Here is a 16,881-nt window from a genome sequence, read left to right as displayed (position 1 = left end):
ACATGCACAATCATACCCAGTTTATTGAGATGATGTTTCAATTTTTTGTGCAAGATGGCCTCCAACTTTGATCATCTTGATCTCCACCTTCTGAGTAGCTGGGATTTGGGGGGACAGACGTGCACCATCCCATCCTTGGCTTTGAAAAACTTCTTCATTGTTTGTGGTCATTGTCTGTTTCTGGGGGCATTTTCCCCCACCGTGCCTATTTCTTAATGAACAGAGATGTTATTCATTTTGTTCTCTGGTTAGGTTCATGTAAGATGTCAGCAGACTTTTTTGTGTGTGGCAACCTTGGGGTAGAACTTAGGACCTGAGTACTGTCCCTGAACTTTTTTGTTCTAGGCTAGTACTCTACAACTTGAGCCATACCCCCACTTCTGGATTATTGGTGGTTAATTGAAGATAAGATTCTCATGGACTTTTTTTGTCAATGCTAGCTTTGAACCATGATCCTCACGTTTCAGCCACCTGAGTAACTAGGATTATATGCATGAACCATCAGTGTCCAGGTGTCAGCAGACATTTTTAAGGGGGAATGAACAAACGGGTAGTATTTCATTTTCACCTGTCTATAGGTGTTTAATATTGGTCTGATTTTTTTTTTTGCTTAGCTTTTCCTTGGGTGGAGTTAAAAGTTTCTGCTTTTCAACAAAGGATATTAATGTCTACTGAAGGAATAAGAGCTATATCTTAGAGAAACCATCCATATTCTTTTTGAATAAATGTTTATCTATGACAATCTGGGTATGCATATTTCCTGGCAGGTTTTAGAAGTCCAGAATCTTCAGCATTTCAGCTTCCCACAGACTCTTAATTATTTCATCCAGGTCTCCTGTTTCTAGGATTTCTAAAATTTTGAATTCTCTCCTTTATTAGAAATTACAAAATAGGTAATTCTGTTATGCATTTCCTTTGATTTTACTGGGACTTTAGAGTGGTCTTCGATAAATCACTTTCTGTGATCTAACAACATACTTCTGGTGATAAGCTGAAAGTATTACATTCATTTTTCCTAAAGATCTCATTCTTCTCTGTTCAAATTGTTGTCAGTCACTGATCAATGTTGCATATAAATTGAGGTCTCAAAAGCAAAATAATCCGTAGCCTTCAAAATGGATACAGTCCCGTAATTATGAAGGAACAACTATTTTCAGAGACCTCTTGTTATTAGAGATGTGCCTTATAAACCTACTGAGGGAATCTTTGGAGTGAATTTTGTAAGTTTCCTAAGGGCAGGATCATGTTCATACAATTCTGAGCACTTTCTGAGTGTTTTGTTATGTTGGCTTTTTGTCTTTCTTCTCTCAATGTCAAGTCTTAGCATGTAAGTACTCAGTAGTAGAGTTAATCAGGAGTACAGCAGACTTGGTTTACAAAGAGGTGACTCCCAGTCATTTGTTTGTACAACTTCCTTCTCATTGGACCCTCTACGGGCTCTTATTAAGACCTTCAATATTGGGAAAAGGGAGGAGGACTGAAAGGGGATAGGCTTGACTCAATTGTCAATAGGTGAGGACTTTTTATTGAGGAACACCGAGGGGCACAGACCTTCCTACAGTTTGGAGGTTGTGTTTAGGAGCTTGGCTATTCATCTGAGCAAGGAGGCAGAGATGAATGAAAGGGCCTAGTCTAGTGAATTGTGCCTTTCAAATGAGCTCACATGGGATGTTCACAGCTGGGTTCAGGCACATCAAACAAACATACCTGGGAATTTGTCTGGCATCTGTATGGACCTGGGACAATAGGGTGGGAGTCAATCCTTCACTCTACATCTGATACTGTTGCCTTTAGTAGTCCTGTGACAGAACACCTTTTGACACCTGAATTCTTTCCTGTTCTACTCACATTTTCTGTCTTATTGCTTAAAGACAAGCTATAAAATACTATTTCCTACTCCTGTGATTATTGAGCTTATGAATTGTCAATGAGCCCTTATACACACGGGATGAAGTAAATTTCTTCCCTGTGGCTTCTGGGCCCTGTTTGGCTAAGGTTAGCCTTTACATACACACACTCTCTCACACACACACACACACACACACACACACACACATGCACACATCTTCAGACTCTCATTGTTTCTAGGCTTTCTCCACGGTATTCATTGTCCCAATCAGAATTACTTAAATACTGAAAATTGGACCCTATTAATAATTATTCTGGGACAATGGCACAAGTTGGTTGGACTCAGAGAACAGGAACACATGATCATTTTAGGTATATCTCACTCTTGTTCCCTTTTCCCCTTGATCTCCATTCTTTTCTATTTAGTTCAGCTCAAGACTCTCTTGTCCTTAGTGGCTTATTGCTAGGAAGCTTCTCTGAATGAAGTCTGAGTTTACTAGGTCAAAATGATGAGGCTCCATGTCAGAAGCCATTTTGTTCTTCAGCTCAGTGTTTAACTACTGGGGTAACATTTTGGAGTGTGGGTTCTATAGCAGGCTGTGTCCTGGCTATTAGTAGCAAGAACTAGACCACAGAGGGCTCAATGTCACTAAATTGTCTGTGTTTGTTGTACATATATGTCTTACATTTGCCATTCTTTTTGGCTTTTCAAGTCCCCTATTCTTAGAGAAGATCAACATTTTAAAGCAGTATCTATTTAAGATAAAAGCCATTTTATTAATGTTAATGATTAACATATCTAGTCACTTAGCTATCTTCTTATATCTTTTACAAAAAACTGTTGAAGCTTCACACCTCTTGTTTAAACTTGTGTAAAGAGATTAAAGGATCAATATTAATACCTTAAGAAGTATTTGATAAGCTATAAAATAGTATCCATGTGTTAGTCCTTATGTTCTGTTTCAAATAGTGAAATTTAATTCTTGACCAATAATGCTATATATCAAGTTGTATAACACTCTCAAAGAAGCTCAGCACTTATATAAGGAATCTACTCTCAAACATAGATTTTTAAATTCTTTGTTTTATATTTCTAGATCTATGTTTTCATTGCTTATACCAATACCAGTTAAGTATGTTTTATGGTCATTCTTTTAACTCATGGTTTTGCATTTTGCTCTCTGGAAAGTGTTTGATGATAAAGATACACTTTAATTTTAACATCAACAAATCTGTGCCTGTTTCATTTTCTACACAATTGAAATGTCAGGTAAAGGCTTTTCAGGAAGGGATCATTTAGACTCTTGCCTGGCAAAGATATCAGCAGTGACAGTGGGCAGTGTTCCTAATGATGGCTACCATGGCAGATGTGGGTGGCAGCTCCAGCTGAGGTGTCTGCCCCTGGCACTGTGCAATCGGTAGCTTCTTGACACCAGTTCTGCAGATGTGGAGACTCATTCTTGGTGTTGTGCCTCTGCACCAAGAATATTCTTGGTGTGTTCTCTGGCTTTCCTGGATGTTTAGAGATGTTTACATACATATTATAAAAAAAAAAATTTAGCCTAGCAGAAGTAGAGAAAAATTATATAAGGAATATTTACCTATCAGCAGGCACATTTAAAAATTGTGCAAATTTTATTGTTTTATTTCTTATCCACTTTACTGTTGCTATTAAAGAATTTAATTAAATTTAATTAAAGAATTCACTCCTAACACTTCAGTATAAGTCTCCAAGAAATAAGGACGTTTCTTTATAACTTTACTATTCTTCATCTTTTCTATTAAGTTAATAGCAGTTCTTTAATATTGTCATTTAAGCCTGTATTTCCTCGATTTTCTAAAAAAAAAAAAACCAAACAAACCTCTGCCTTTTTGTGTGTGTGATATTGGAGACAGAACTCAGGGCCTTGTGCTCCTAGTGTTCCTCCACTTGAGTAATTCCTCCAAATGTGCTCATTTCTCAGCTGAGGTCCTGCAAACATTTCTGCCTAGGCTGGTCCCAAACATGTGGTTTGCACAGGAAGTAGAAATAGCCATGAGGAAAGACACATGTGGATGTGTAGTTGTATATATAGCTATTGAAGGTAAAATATTCTTACACAGAGGCATCCCCCTCTAAAGTCTAATCACCCAATGTAGACTTGTACATGGTATTTGTAAGCAAGTTTAGATGGGGAGAGAGATAGTGGTATGGAATAAATTTCTAGGAAGAAGTAATTCTGCAAAGGGCATGTTCAGGGAAGTGAACAACCTAAGAAAATTAGAGATTTGTGACAGTTTCTCAGCAATTGCAGACTGTGAAGGAAATGGCCCAGCAAGGTAAGTGTGCTTACAGAAGCTATAGGCCAAGCTACTTTGAACAATGACTGGTTTGGTTTGTCACCAGAATGTTCCTGCAGGGGTAAGAGTACTGGCTTATTTCAGATTGCTCAGCCTCAGGTCAGCCATGCTAGGCTCCTTGCTATCAGTATACTTGTTTCATTGTGTGCCATAAGAAAAACACTTTCTTTGATGCTTATCATGATCAGGACAATTGTGAGGGCCATAAGGTTTCAGACTATGACAATAAATGTATTCATTCATTCATTCATTCATTTTTGATGTTTCAGTGTTGTTCTGCCATAGGTCTTGCTGTGCCAGCCACAGTTGAGTCATACCTCCAAGCTTCCTACCAACACCTGAATGAAAGTATTATAGGTGTGTATCCATCTGTTTATTTTATCTTCTATGTTGTATGGTTTCCAACCTTGAATTGATTATTCAAAGAAACCGCCAAGACTGTATAATAAAAGAAAATAATTTCTTTGGATGCTTGTATATGAGAGGAACAGTCAGCAGCTATGTAAAAGAGCCTTGTGTCCTGAGATGGGTTGCATAGTGTTTATGACTTTGAAGTTATGCCTGTGTGTCCCTGTTTGTATGTCCTGAGGTTTGAACTGAGGTCCAAGGTGCTGTCCTGAATTTTCTTTTCAAAACTAGTTCTCCATTACTATAATCTTGCATTTGAAAATTAATGTTTGTTTGTCATAGGGCTTGAACTCTGGGTTGACATTGTCCCTCAGTTCTTCAGCTCAAAATTAGCATTCTGTCCCTTGAGCCACAGCACCTGTTTTCTGGTGGTTTAATGGAGATAAGAGTCACACGGACTTTCCTGCACAGACTGGCTTTGAACCGTGATCCTCAGTTCTCAGCCTTCTGAGTAGCTAGGATTACAGACATGAGCCACTGGCATCCAGCTGGAAATTACTGGGGTTTTTAAACATAGCAAATATTATTGACAAGTAAACAACTGTGGCCTCATCAGAAAGAAGCCCCTTTGCTTTCCACCATTGTCCCATTCCTATAATCTTACCTCAGAAGGATGAGAACTGGAGAATCATGGTTTGAAGAAACTCCTAAAAACAAGTCCACAAAACTCCATCTGTAGTTAACTAATCAAAGTACAGAATGGAGGCCTGATTCAGTTGGAAGAGTGTCAGCTGTGAGCAAGCAAACAAATCCTAAAGAACATGAGTTCATGTTCTTAGTTTAAGTGGTTGCAAAATATGTAGATGACATCCAGGCAGACAGTCAAATAAATAGAAGATGATAGATCACACTTTCTTGTTGCAAGTTGATCCCACAAGGTAAAACAGCTCATAATACTGGATAAAATATAACTTTTAAATTATGAATTGGATTTGAGATGATACCCAATGCATACAATTCTTGCAGCTCCAAAAATAGCTCTTTGCACCCCCACAAATACCAGTTTTTGAAATCAGAGCCTTGCCCTTTCTTGCCTTTGCTTCCTCATCTAGCCGAGCTCTCTCTCTCTCTCTCTCTCTCTCTCTCTCTCTCTCTCTCTCTCTCTCTCTCTCTCTCTCTCTCTCTCTCTCTCTCTCTCTCTCTCTCTCTCTCTCTCTCTCTCTCTCTCATATAACTCTCATTCCATGAGATTCAATTCCCTTGTCTTACAAAAAATTCAGCAATTTTCATTGTTCTGTTTCCATACATGAAAATAAGTTACATCAAGACTTAAAACCTTTAGCTTTGGGATATACCACTTGGGGTAGCTGGTGGCATACTCATCATTAGACATTTCCAGTCCTGAGAATGGTGGTTACATCTATTGGGAAAGCAGAGGAGGAGCACTGGAGGGCTGCTTAAGCATCTTGAAGACCAAAGAGTACCAGATGGTTAGAGGAAGCCTTGGTTCTCCATCAGGTACCGGAAGAGGGGTGCAGAAAAGTTCTGGTAACTGTTGATTTTGCTATTACCTGTCACAGAAACAGTACTCCAATTTTGATTCAGGTGACCACCCACAAATACACCATTGGTGTATTTTCCAGGCATGAAGTATAAAGCCAGCAAAGCATGAAATCCCTTGTAATGACTTATTTAACAAGAGTCCATGACTTTTTGAGAAGATTGGACCTGGGGCCTAAACCCAGGATATAGAGTGAAGGGAACAGAAAGGCACTGGGCAGAGCAGAGTGCCTGTGGCATCCCAAAATGGTTGATTAGAGTAACAGCAATTATTGTGCACTTCAGTCTAGTCTACATAGGTGGGTTTCAATACTGTAGTTGGATCCACTTACAACGAATGGGACAATGGTTGGAGGCAAAGGGGCTTCTTCCCAATGGGGCCACATTTGTTCATGATATTTGTCAAGAATAGTTTTGCCATTTTTTAAAGCAGTAATTTTCAGCTGGGTGCTAGTGGCTCATGCCTGTAATCTTAGCTACTCAGGAGGCTGAGAACTGAGGATCATGGTTCAAAGCCAGGGTGGGCAGGAAAGATCATAAGATTTTTAAGACTTTTTTATGTATCTAATCAAGCCTATTTCCTATTTCACCCTGACAAAAGCAATGTGAAATGTGTAAAAAATATCAGGTTCAAACAAAAATCAATCCAGCAAGATACATTTGCAGTTTTAAAAGTTACAAGAAAAGTAGTGCCTTGTGGTAAAGTTTCTTACTCAACAATTTCGAATGTCTCAGTGTCTGTGTATAAAAAGATTATGGCAAGGCACGAGTGGCTCATGTCTTTAATCTTAACTATGAAGGAGGCTATGATCAGAGGATTTAGATTCAGTCAGCCTGGAAAGGAAAATCTGATAATCTTTTCTACAGTTAACCAGCAAAAAGCCAGAAGTGGAGATGTGGTTCAAGTGGGTAGAGTGCAAATCTTGAGGGAAAAAGTCAATAGATAACCTTAGGCCTTGTGTTTTTGCATTCGAGTCTCTGTACACACACACACACACACACACACACACACACACACACACACACACACACACACACACACACACACATTATGGAAATTTGGCAGTGTGTAAAAATGTGAAAGGAAAATAATTTTCAGAAATTCACATGTATGTTTTCAAGATGACTTACTTTCCTCTTGATGAAAGCAATAGCAATATGATTATGCCCATTTTAAATGTCTCTGGATTTAGTTATCATAGTCCTTTAATAGTTCAGGAGTTTATCACTAGGCTTAATATAAGAACTCCTGTCTTTATAGAATTAAAATAATTTTCTTTATATTGTCAAGTGTGCTGGACATTACAAACAATTCTATACCATTTTAATAGATTTTTTTTTGCATTTTGTAAACTGAATATGTCTTTTCTTTTGAATGACTCATGAGAAAGAGGTGGTGCCTCTTTGAATTTGCTTCTTTCAATATTGAACTCGGACATAGCTAAGCATTTCCAATCTCTCTTCTAAAACTCACCTTAAGACTCACCATTGAAAATTAATTAACTTTAAGATTTCTTGCCATTTAAGTTGCAGACTTTGATTCTGCAAATCTCAGGTGTCAGCTCTTGCAGTGTCATGTAGTTCTTGTGAGACTGTTTATTTTCCTGGTGTGTATAATTTGTCAGATGTACTCAGCTTACAGTCCCATTATAAGTTTCAAATACATAGAAAATAAATCTGACTTTAATATTCTGATAAAACATTTAGCTCCTTCATGTACACGTTCTATATCCATGAATTCAACTCACTTTTGATCACAATGATTTAAGAGAGTGATTTGATCTGTCAGGAAACTGTACATGCATTTCTTTTTCTCAGGGTTTCCTAAACAATAAAAATACTACTTGTGAAGCATTTATATAATATGGAGCATTTTAACTTCTTTAGATATGGGAGGATATGGATGGGTTCTGAATTGATAATCTGTGTATTTTGGCACTTTTAAAATATAAAAAAAGAAAGGAAGAGTGGGGTGGAAGGAGGGGAGGCCCATCTTGGAGCCAGTTACTAGATATAGGGTCAACCAAAGGAGATCACCTGCTTTCTTGAGGTGGGCTGGGTCTGTAGGGTTTGTCCATTACACAATGGAGGCTTCTCTGCTTCAGAATTCCAGGAATTCCATTGGATGGCCACCAGGAAGCAGGAAGTATGGGTTCCTCAGGGCATTCCACTTAGGCTGTCCTGAATAATCCTGTCCAATTCAGGAAGAATCACAAAATGAGTGTGTTGTGTTCAAATAATTTTGGGAAGCGTCGGGTTAAGCAGGAGTAAGTGCTTCCTCAATGTCAAACACTTCAAAATGTTAACATGCTGATTTTTGTCATGAAGCTAAAACATAACCTCTTTGCCAGTCAGAGGCTTCAAAGCTATACATGCCCATTGGTGGTTTGCCAGAAGGAACTTGACTACCCTCTAGCGTTGCTGCTGAGAATTATCCATACAGGAATTACCTTTCATACAGAAATTACCTGTATGAAAGGTAATAGCCAGAGGGCAAGGGGGTGGGGATGGCGGCGTGGGAAAAAAGTCCAGTCTTTATTCTTTTCCTGGGCATGTGGTCAAGCCTGACACTTGCTCCAGTTCCAGAGCAGGTTTGAATGCAAGAATCACTACCTAATTCCTGAAAAGTAGGAGTTGGTAGGAGGAGAAACACAGTGGAAAAGGGCATCATATTTAGTCTACACCTTGATTTATACCTGCATTAAGCACCAGCTGCATCCCTTACAGCTGCACCCTTCTTTCCACTCCTTTTTTTAGATTGGCATTGGTTGACAAGGTGGTATAGTAGTTGAGGATCCAGCCTCTGGGCTTGAAAACTGGCCCTACTGTTTATTATTCTGTGTGCATAGAGGAGGTTCCTTGGCTTCTCAATGATTTGTAAAATGAAATCAGCTCTCATCAAGCTGCTGCACACATGAAATGCACTAACGGTTTTTCCATTTGAATGAAGCCACTCAGCAAAATTCCTCATATATATATATATATATATATATATATATCTTATATATTTATAGATATAGTATGTATTACATACATTATGTATGATATACACATATTATAAATAGTACAAAACACGTACGTAATCACAACAAGAACAGCCAAGGCACAGCTTCTCCCCCAAAAAATGTATAAGAAGGCAGGGACAGACAAACACCTCTCAGTTCTAACTCACAATTTTAATGGTTTTAACTCTCCAGTTAAGCATCATAGATTGTCCAGTTGGATCAAAAAGCAATATCCTTCTATCTGCTTTCTTCAAAAGACACAACTTACCCACAAAAATGAACATTCTGAAAGTGAAAGGCTGGAATAAAATATATCAAGCAAATGGCCGCCATAAAGAGATGGGAGTTACTATACTAATGTCAGATAAAATAGACTTTAAATTAAAATCAATGAGAACTGACAAAGAAGGTCACTGCATTCTAATTAAGGGAACTCTCCTTCAGGTGGATATTATGATTTAAAACATCTACTCACCAAATAATGGAGCACCAGAAGAAGTGCTACTTTCTCTCAAATCTCACATAGATCCAAAGACATTAATTGTGGGGGACTTTAATACACTACTATCCCCACTAAATAGATCCACCCAGCAAAAAGTCACCAGAGAAACTTCGGATCTTAAAATTTGCATAGATCAACTAGTCTTAACCCACATCTACCAAATATTTGACCCAGCCCCATCAGATTACACCTTTTTCTCAGTAGCACATGGAACATTCTCCAAATTAGACCATATTCTAGGCCACAAAGAAAATCTGTCTAAATTCAGAAACATTGAAATTATACCCTGCATTCTCTCAGACCAGAAGGGAAAAAAATTAGAATTCAATACCAAAAGCCACCAAAGTAAATACTGTAACACATAGAGGCTGAACAACACAATTTTGAACCACCAGTGGGTCATGGAAGATATTAGAAAGGAAAATCAAATGTTCATGATATTCAACAAAAATGTTCACACAAATTACCAGCTCCTCTAGGACACAGCAAAGGCAGTACTCACAGGCAAGTTTATAGCTCTGAGTTTGCACATTATCAAATTGGAAAGATCTGAAACCAACAATTTAATGAGGCAACTAAAGCTTTTTGAAAAAAAGAACAACAAGCCAAACCCCAATCCAGTAGATGGAAGCAAATAAAATTAAATCCGAATTAAATGAATTAGAGTCCAAAAAAAAACTATAGAAAGAATTAACAAAACAAAGAGATGGCTCTTCAAAAAAATAAAATTGACAGACCCTTAACAAATCCTATGGAATGGAAAAAAGAGAACACACCCACATAAACAAACTCAAGAGAGTACAATGGAAATATAACTACAGAAACAGCCAAGATTCATAATATATAAGGGGATACTTCTCAAACCTTTATACTAATAAGTTTGAGAATCTAAAAGATACGGACTAGTTTCTAGCAAATATTGACATGCCCAAACTTAACCAAGATGATTTAAAACCACAGACCCATATGAAGCATCGAAATAGAGCAGCAATAAGAGACCTCCCACCCAAGAAAAGTCCAGGACTGGATGGATTTACAGCTCAATTCTACAAGGCCTTCAAAGCAAAACTCACACCAATACTTCTCCATCTCTTTAATGAAATGCAGAGCAAAAATTCACTATCACACTCTTTTTATGAAACCAGCATAACCCTCATCCCCAAACCAGGCAGGGACTCATCAAAAAAGAGAATTATAGACCTATTTTTTGATGATTATTGACAGAAAACTTCTCAACAAAATGTTGGCCAATCGACTTCAACAAGTCATGAAAAGAATCATACACCATTATCAAACAGGATTCATTTCAGGGATGCAAAGCTGGTTCAATATATGCAAAACAATATAATTCATCACATTAACAAGAGCAAGGATGAGAACAACATAGTTATCTCAATAGATGCAAAAAAAGAAACATTTGACAAGATCCAACACCCCTTTATGATGAAGGCTTTCGAAAACTAGGAATCCATGGAACATTCATCAATATAATAAAGGCTATATATGACAAACCTGCAGCCAGCATTATACTTAATGGTGAAAAGTTAAAGCCATTTCCTCTAAATTCAGGAATGAGACAAGGGTGTCCACTCTCCCCACTCCTCTTTAAACTAGTATTAGAATGCCTAGCTACAGCAGTAAGAGAAGAGCACGGCTGAAATTAGGAAAGCACCCCCTTTTGTAATAGTTCCACAAAAAATAAAATACTAGGAGTGAACTTAACAAAAGAGTCACCTTCACAGGAACTCTATGACAAAATCTTTAAAACCTGAGAAAGGAAATTAAAGCAGAACTAAGCAAAGGGAAAAACCTCCCATGCTCCTGGATTGGGAGGATTAACATCGTGAAAATGACAATACTGTCAAAGGCTAAGTATAAATTAAATGAGATACCTATGAATATTCCAACCTCATTCTCCAATGAAATAGAACAGGCAATCCAAAAATTCATATGGAACAATAAAAGACCCCGATGTCAGTATAATTTGTGGAGGGGAAGGGGAAAAACAAGTCATTTAAATAAGGATACAGGTGGACCCGTTGCAACAATGAGAAGTACACATTCTCATGTCGAAAACGAACTTTACAACTTTGGTGGTGGGGGAGGTTTGGGTGGGGGGGGGCGGGGGAGGCTGGGAAGGGATAGGAAGGGTAAAAAAAGGAGGAGGCTACAACGCTTGATAAGAAATGTACTCACTATCTTGCCCATGTAATGGTAATCCCTCTGTACAGTATTTTCACAATAAAAAAATAAAAATATAAAAAAAGAATAAAAGACCCCGAATAGCAAAAAAAAAATCCTGAGTAGAAAGAGCAGTGCTGGAGGAAGATCAATACCAAAATTCAAACTCAACTACCATAGAAAACTCTCCTCTACTCAAACTCTACTCTACTCAAATTCTACTCTACCATAGAAATCCAAACAGCTTGTACTGGCACAAGAACCGACCTGAGGACCAATGGAATAGGACTGAAGACCCAGAAATGATCCCACCGACCTATAGCCACCTAATTTTCAGTAATTGAGCTAAAGAACTATATTGGAAAAAAGATAACCTTCTCAGTAAATGGTGTTTGCAAAATTGGTTAAACACTTGTAGAAAACTAAAACTAGATCCATATATATCACCCGCACCAGAATCAACTCCAAAATGGATCTAATATCTCAAAATAAAAGCAGACTCCCTGAAAACATTACTGAAAGGAATAGGAGAAACTTTAGGGTTCCTTGGCACAGGAACCCTAATAGAGATCCAGAAGCACAACAAATCAAAAAAAGTTTGGACAAATGGGATAGCATGAAACTGCAGAGCTTCTGCAAGGCAAAGGACATAACTAGCAAGATCAACAGAAAGCCCAAGGACTGGGAGAATATTTTCACTAGCCATACAAAGGACAAGGATCTCATATCTGAAATATACATAGAACTCAAAAAACTAAATCCCCCAACAACAAATCCTCAAAGAAACAACTGTCTGATTAACAAATGGGCTACAGACATAAAGAGAGACTTCTCTGAAGAGGAAATACGAATGGCCAATAGACATCAAGAAATACTCAACCTCTCTAGCCATTCAAGAAATGCCAATCAAGACAACGCTAAGATTCCATCCACCCCAGCTAGAATGACTATAATCAAGAAGTCTTGTAATAACAGGGAACCCTACTGCATTGATGGTGGGAGTGTAAACTTGTTCAACCACTCTGGAAAGTAGTATGGAGGTTCCTCAAAAGATTCCACATACAGCTCCCTTATGACCCAGTAATCCCACTTTTGGGCATTAACCCAAACGATCAAAGACAAGGTCATACCAAAGCTACCAGCACAGCCATGTTTATTGCAGCATTAATCACCATAGATATGGAACCAACACAGATGCCCTTCAGTAGATGAATTGATCAAGAAAAAAAGAATGATATTGCCCCATTTGTTAGGAAATAGAAAGACTTGGGAAAAATTATATTAAGTGAAGTAAGCCAGGCCCAAAGAAACATAGGTCCCATTGTTTCCCTTATTTGCAATATCTAGTATATGTCTGTGTCAATAAGAAAAGGTCAGACAAGTTGATATTAGGGAAATGAACCCCAAAATAAGTATTCAAATGTTTTTTAAAATGTGATTGTTTCTAACATATTTATAAGATGATTTCTTTGTTGCTTTGTATGTACCTCCCTCACGCTATAAACCCTGCTTTCACTGTATTTGATGTTGGTTTAATTTGTAGAGGGTAAGGGGAAAAATAAATCGTTTAACTAGGGATACAGGTAGACCCATTGCAACAATGAGATGTACAAGTCATTATGTCGAAAAACGAATTTTAAAATTTCGGTCAGGGGTGGGGGCAGGATCTGGTATGGGGGTTGGTGGGGTATGGGAAGGGATGGGAAGGGTAAACAAAGGAGGAGGCAACAATGCTTGATAAGAAATGTACTCATTATCTTGTCCAAGTAATTGTAACACCTCTGTATGGCATTTTCACAATAAAAATGTGATATATCTCTATCTATATATCTATCTATCTATAGATATAGATCTATCTATCTCTATCTATCTATCTATCTATCTATCTAGATAGATAGATACATAGATACATAGATATTTACATAGATATATATAGATAGATACATACATACATATAGATAGATATAATTATATAAAATGTTATTCTATGTCTCCGTCAGAAAGAATAACATTGCCTCTTTCATTAGGAAATGGAAAGACTTGAAAAAAATTGTATTAACTGAAGTAAGCTAGGCCCAAAGAAATATACATCCCAAGGTTTCCCTTATTTGCAGTGACTAGTACATATCTAGGACAAGCAGAGAAAATCGAAGGCTATATACATAAGACCACATGAGATAATGTTAAGCAAAATGAACCCTAAGATGGGGTCAAGAGGTTTGTTTTCCTTTCTTGCAAGTGTTATTAATGTACTTACAATGCACTATGTGATTCTTTAGTTTCTATTGTACGTCCTTTCCCGATGGTATAACCTCTGTTTCCACTGGATTTTATGCTGGTGTTCTGCACCTTGTATAAACATTTTTGTAATTTGGGGAGGGGAAGGGATATTACAGAACCGCTTAAAATGGGGATGCAGGCTGACCCATTGTGACAATGAGATGTATAGGACACTATACTGAAAATGAACATTACAAGGTCAGGGTGGGGGGGCTGGATGAGTTGGGAAGGCGGGGAGGGAAGTAATAGTAGGGGGAAAATAAAGGAGGAGGTAACAATGCTTACTATGAAAAGTGCTCATTACCCTACTCATGTAACTGTAACCCTTCTGTACCCTACTCATGTAACTGTAACCCTTCTGTACATTTTTACAATAAAAAATTTAGAAAAATAAATAGTAGAAAATATGTTTATATATTATATAACATATATTTTATTATACTAGTTATATATTATAAAATATATGTATTAAAATGTTTCAGATCTACTATATATTTTACATATATATATAATATATACACATTTTATACAGATTTATTTATATACTTTATATACGCTTTATACATATATATGTAGAACTTTGGGAAGCACAGTGCCAACTGTCTGCCAGGAAACCATGCTGTGTAAAGGTCAAGCCCTCCTTTGCCATTTTTAGTGGACATTAGCACAGGTTCTTGCAAGTTTGTGTACAAAATTTCCTGGTGTTGGCTTTGGTGGATTCTGGGTATTTACAGGCTGACTTCTCCCACAATCTCCTAACCTCACATACCCACTCAAGTTGTCTGGAATTGAAAAGCTGAAAATCACTTGATTTCCTTAACTAGGGTAAAATACAAATCTATTGCCTCAGTTCACGTGGTGCATCATGCACGTAACAATGAAATGGATTTGTTGCTGTCCTCCCTGATCCTGATAGGTTACCTGGGGGAACTGGAGAAAAGCTGGATGGGATCAGGCAGGGAGGGGCATGGGAGGAGCAATGGCTGCCCACGTTGTGTTAGACACATCCCTGAAGAGCTCTGCTAGAGCCTCCAAGCAGACAGAAGGAGCAAAAGGAGCAAGCTAAAGGTGAGGTTAAGACGAACATGGGTAGCTGAGGTTGGTTCCAGTGGGACCCCATAGGGCAAGGGATACCTCCTAAATTGTCTAGTGTCCTTCTGTCCTTGGGTTTTGGGGGATCTGCTCCCAGTGTGTGCTCCACCACGGGCAAGAGGCCTGCCCCAACTTCTCTCTGCTCTTCTGCCCCTATTATAATTGAGTGGCTCAGACCTGTAGGGACTCACGCTACTCTGCCTAAAGCTCCTACTTGTCTACTCCTAATCCCAGGCATATTCTTTCTGGCCTTCTTTATTATTTGTTATCTCTAAAGAGAACCATGCTTTTTCCTCTAGGGGATAGCCATTCCTCTCTGCCCAATCAGTGGCAGGCTTTTTCCATCTGTCTGCTCACTAAGTGGAAAGGCCTGGTCTACGCAAAACGGAAACCATTTCCCTCCATGTTGCCTGCCTAGGAACCCAGTGAACACTACAGGCCTCTGCTGGACTGAATGAGGCAGGTGGAATGAAGGAGGCACCAGAGACACAAAGCTGGCACTCCTGGATTGTGTTCAGTGTAACCAGCCCCCACACTGGATGATGATTGGCCATCCATAGGGAATAGACACACAGAGCAAATCATTTCTCAATTAGGCAAATCATCTGGAAGCGGTTTTTCATTGTGTGTAATGTAATGATTTTTCACGTAATAATGTAATGATTGCTTATTCAAGTCAGTTTGGGCCTTAATTATAACATAAATTTCTGATTAATTACCAGCAGGGATACTCATCAGGTTATACAGCATTATCCCCTTCAACATTACCTTTGCTTGTAGATATTTTTGTACTTATGCCACCTGTGATTGGCAAGGTGTGTGCAGGTGAACTGATGGTTAACAGTCCATCGAGGTCCCACCTCTACAGGATACACCAAGCATTACCCTTCTGCAGACCAAATCTATAGATCACACCTATCTCTGGTATGAAGTGAGCTTCAGAGAAACAGTGGAGCCTTTTAGCAAGGCTGCTGCCAGCAAGGAAGAGCTAACAAAGCAGGCCTACTGCAGGCTCAGCATTGGCTATAATCTGGGATCCTGGATCTTGGGAGAGCTTTGTCCAATTCTCCAGGGAACTATGTCTTCCTAGTAGTCATTCGCTTGTAGCATAGCTCACCATGTTTTTAATTGAATGTCCAAAGAATGTGGCCATGAGTCTGGAGTCTGGAACTTGGTATGTTCCATGAAGAAAGGCTAGGGATCCGCGCCAGTGGACTTCCCAGATGTTGGCTTTCTGCTTCCCTTCCCTCCCCTGCCCTGTGCTGCCCTGACCTTTTCTTTCTCTTCCTTCCACTCCCTTTCTTTACTGTTCCCTTCTTTTTCTTCTTCTCCCTCTCTCCTCCCTTCCCATCTTCTCCTCTACCCCTAAACAGAAAATCAAAATTCACTAAATAATGATACCTCCTGCCCTTTCCCCAGCCCTTGACAGTTACCATTTCACTTTCTAAGAATTTTTCAATGCTAGTTACCATATGTGAGTGAAATCATACAGTAACTCAAGCTTAGTACATTGACAAAGTATCCTCAAGGCTTGTCTGTTTCAGACCTACATGACACAAGTGATGCACACATGACCCATAGGACTATGTATACATTGTGTGTGAGTATGAATTTGTATATGTGTGGCTCATTCATGGTTCATACATGGTTGTGTGTCAGTATTTATATGCGTTTGTGTGTATAAATTATTATTATGCACACATACATACCATGTGAGTGAATGCA

The 16,881-nt window shown here is 38.5% G+C and overlaps 1 long non-coding RNA gene across 1 annotated transcript in view; it reads left to right on the top strand.

The window, feature by feature from the left end:
- LOC138821411 (uncharacterized) overlaps positions 1 to 9,746 on the top strand; it is a 31,383-nt gene extending 21,637 nt beyond the window's left edge. Inside the window, exons 2-3 of the long non-coding RNA XR_011370148.1 lie at positions 4,458 to 4,545; positions 9,294 to 9,746. This is a non-coding gene — a long non-coding RNA (uncharacterized lncRNA). The remainder of the gene's footprint in view (positions 1 to 4,457; positions 4,546 to 9,293) is intronic.
- The last annotated feature ends 7,135 nt before the right edge of the window (positions 9,747 to 16,881 follow it).

Source organism: Dipodomys merriami, unplaced genomic scaffold (genome assembly GCF_024711535.1).
Source record: "Dipodomys merriami isolate MVZ:Mamm:240054 unplaced genomic scaffold, mDipMer1.0.p SCAF_912, whole genome shotgun sequence".
NCBI lineage: Eukaryota > Metazoa > Chordata > Mammalia > Rodentia > Heteromyidae > Dipodomys > Dipodomys merriami.
The sequence above is the reverse complement of the archived record's forward strand: the minus strand, read 5'-3'. Positions and strand labels throughout refer to the sequence as shown.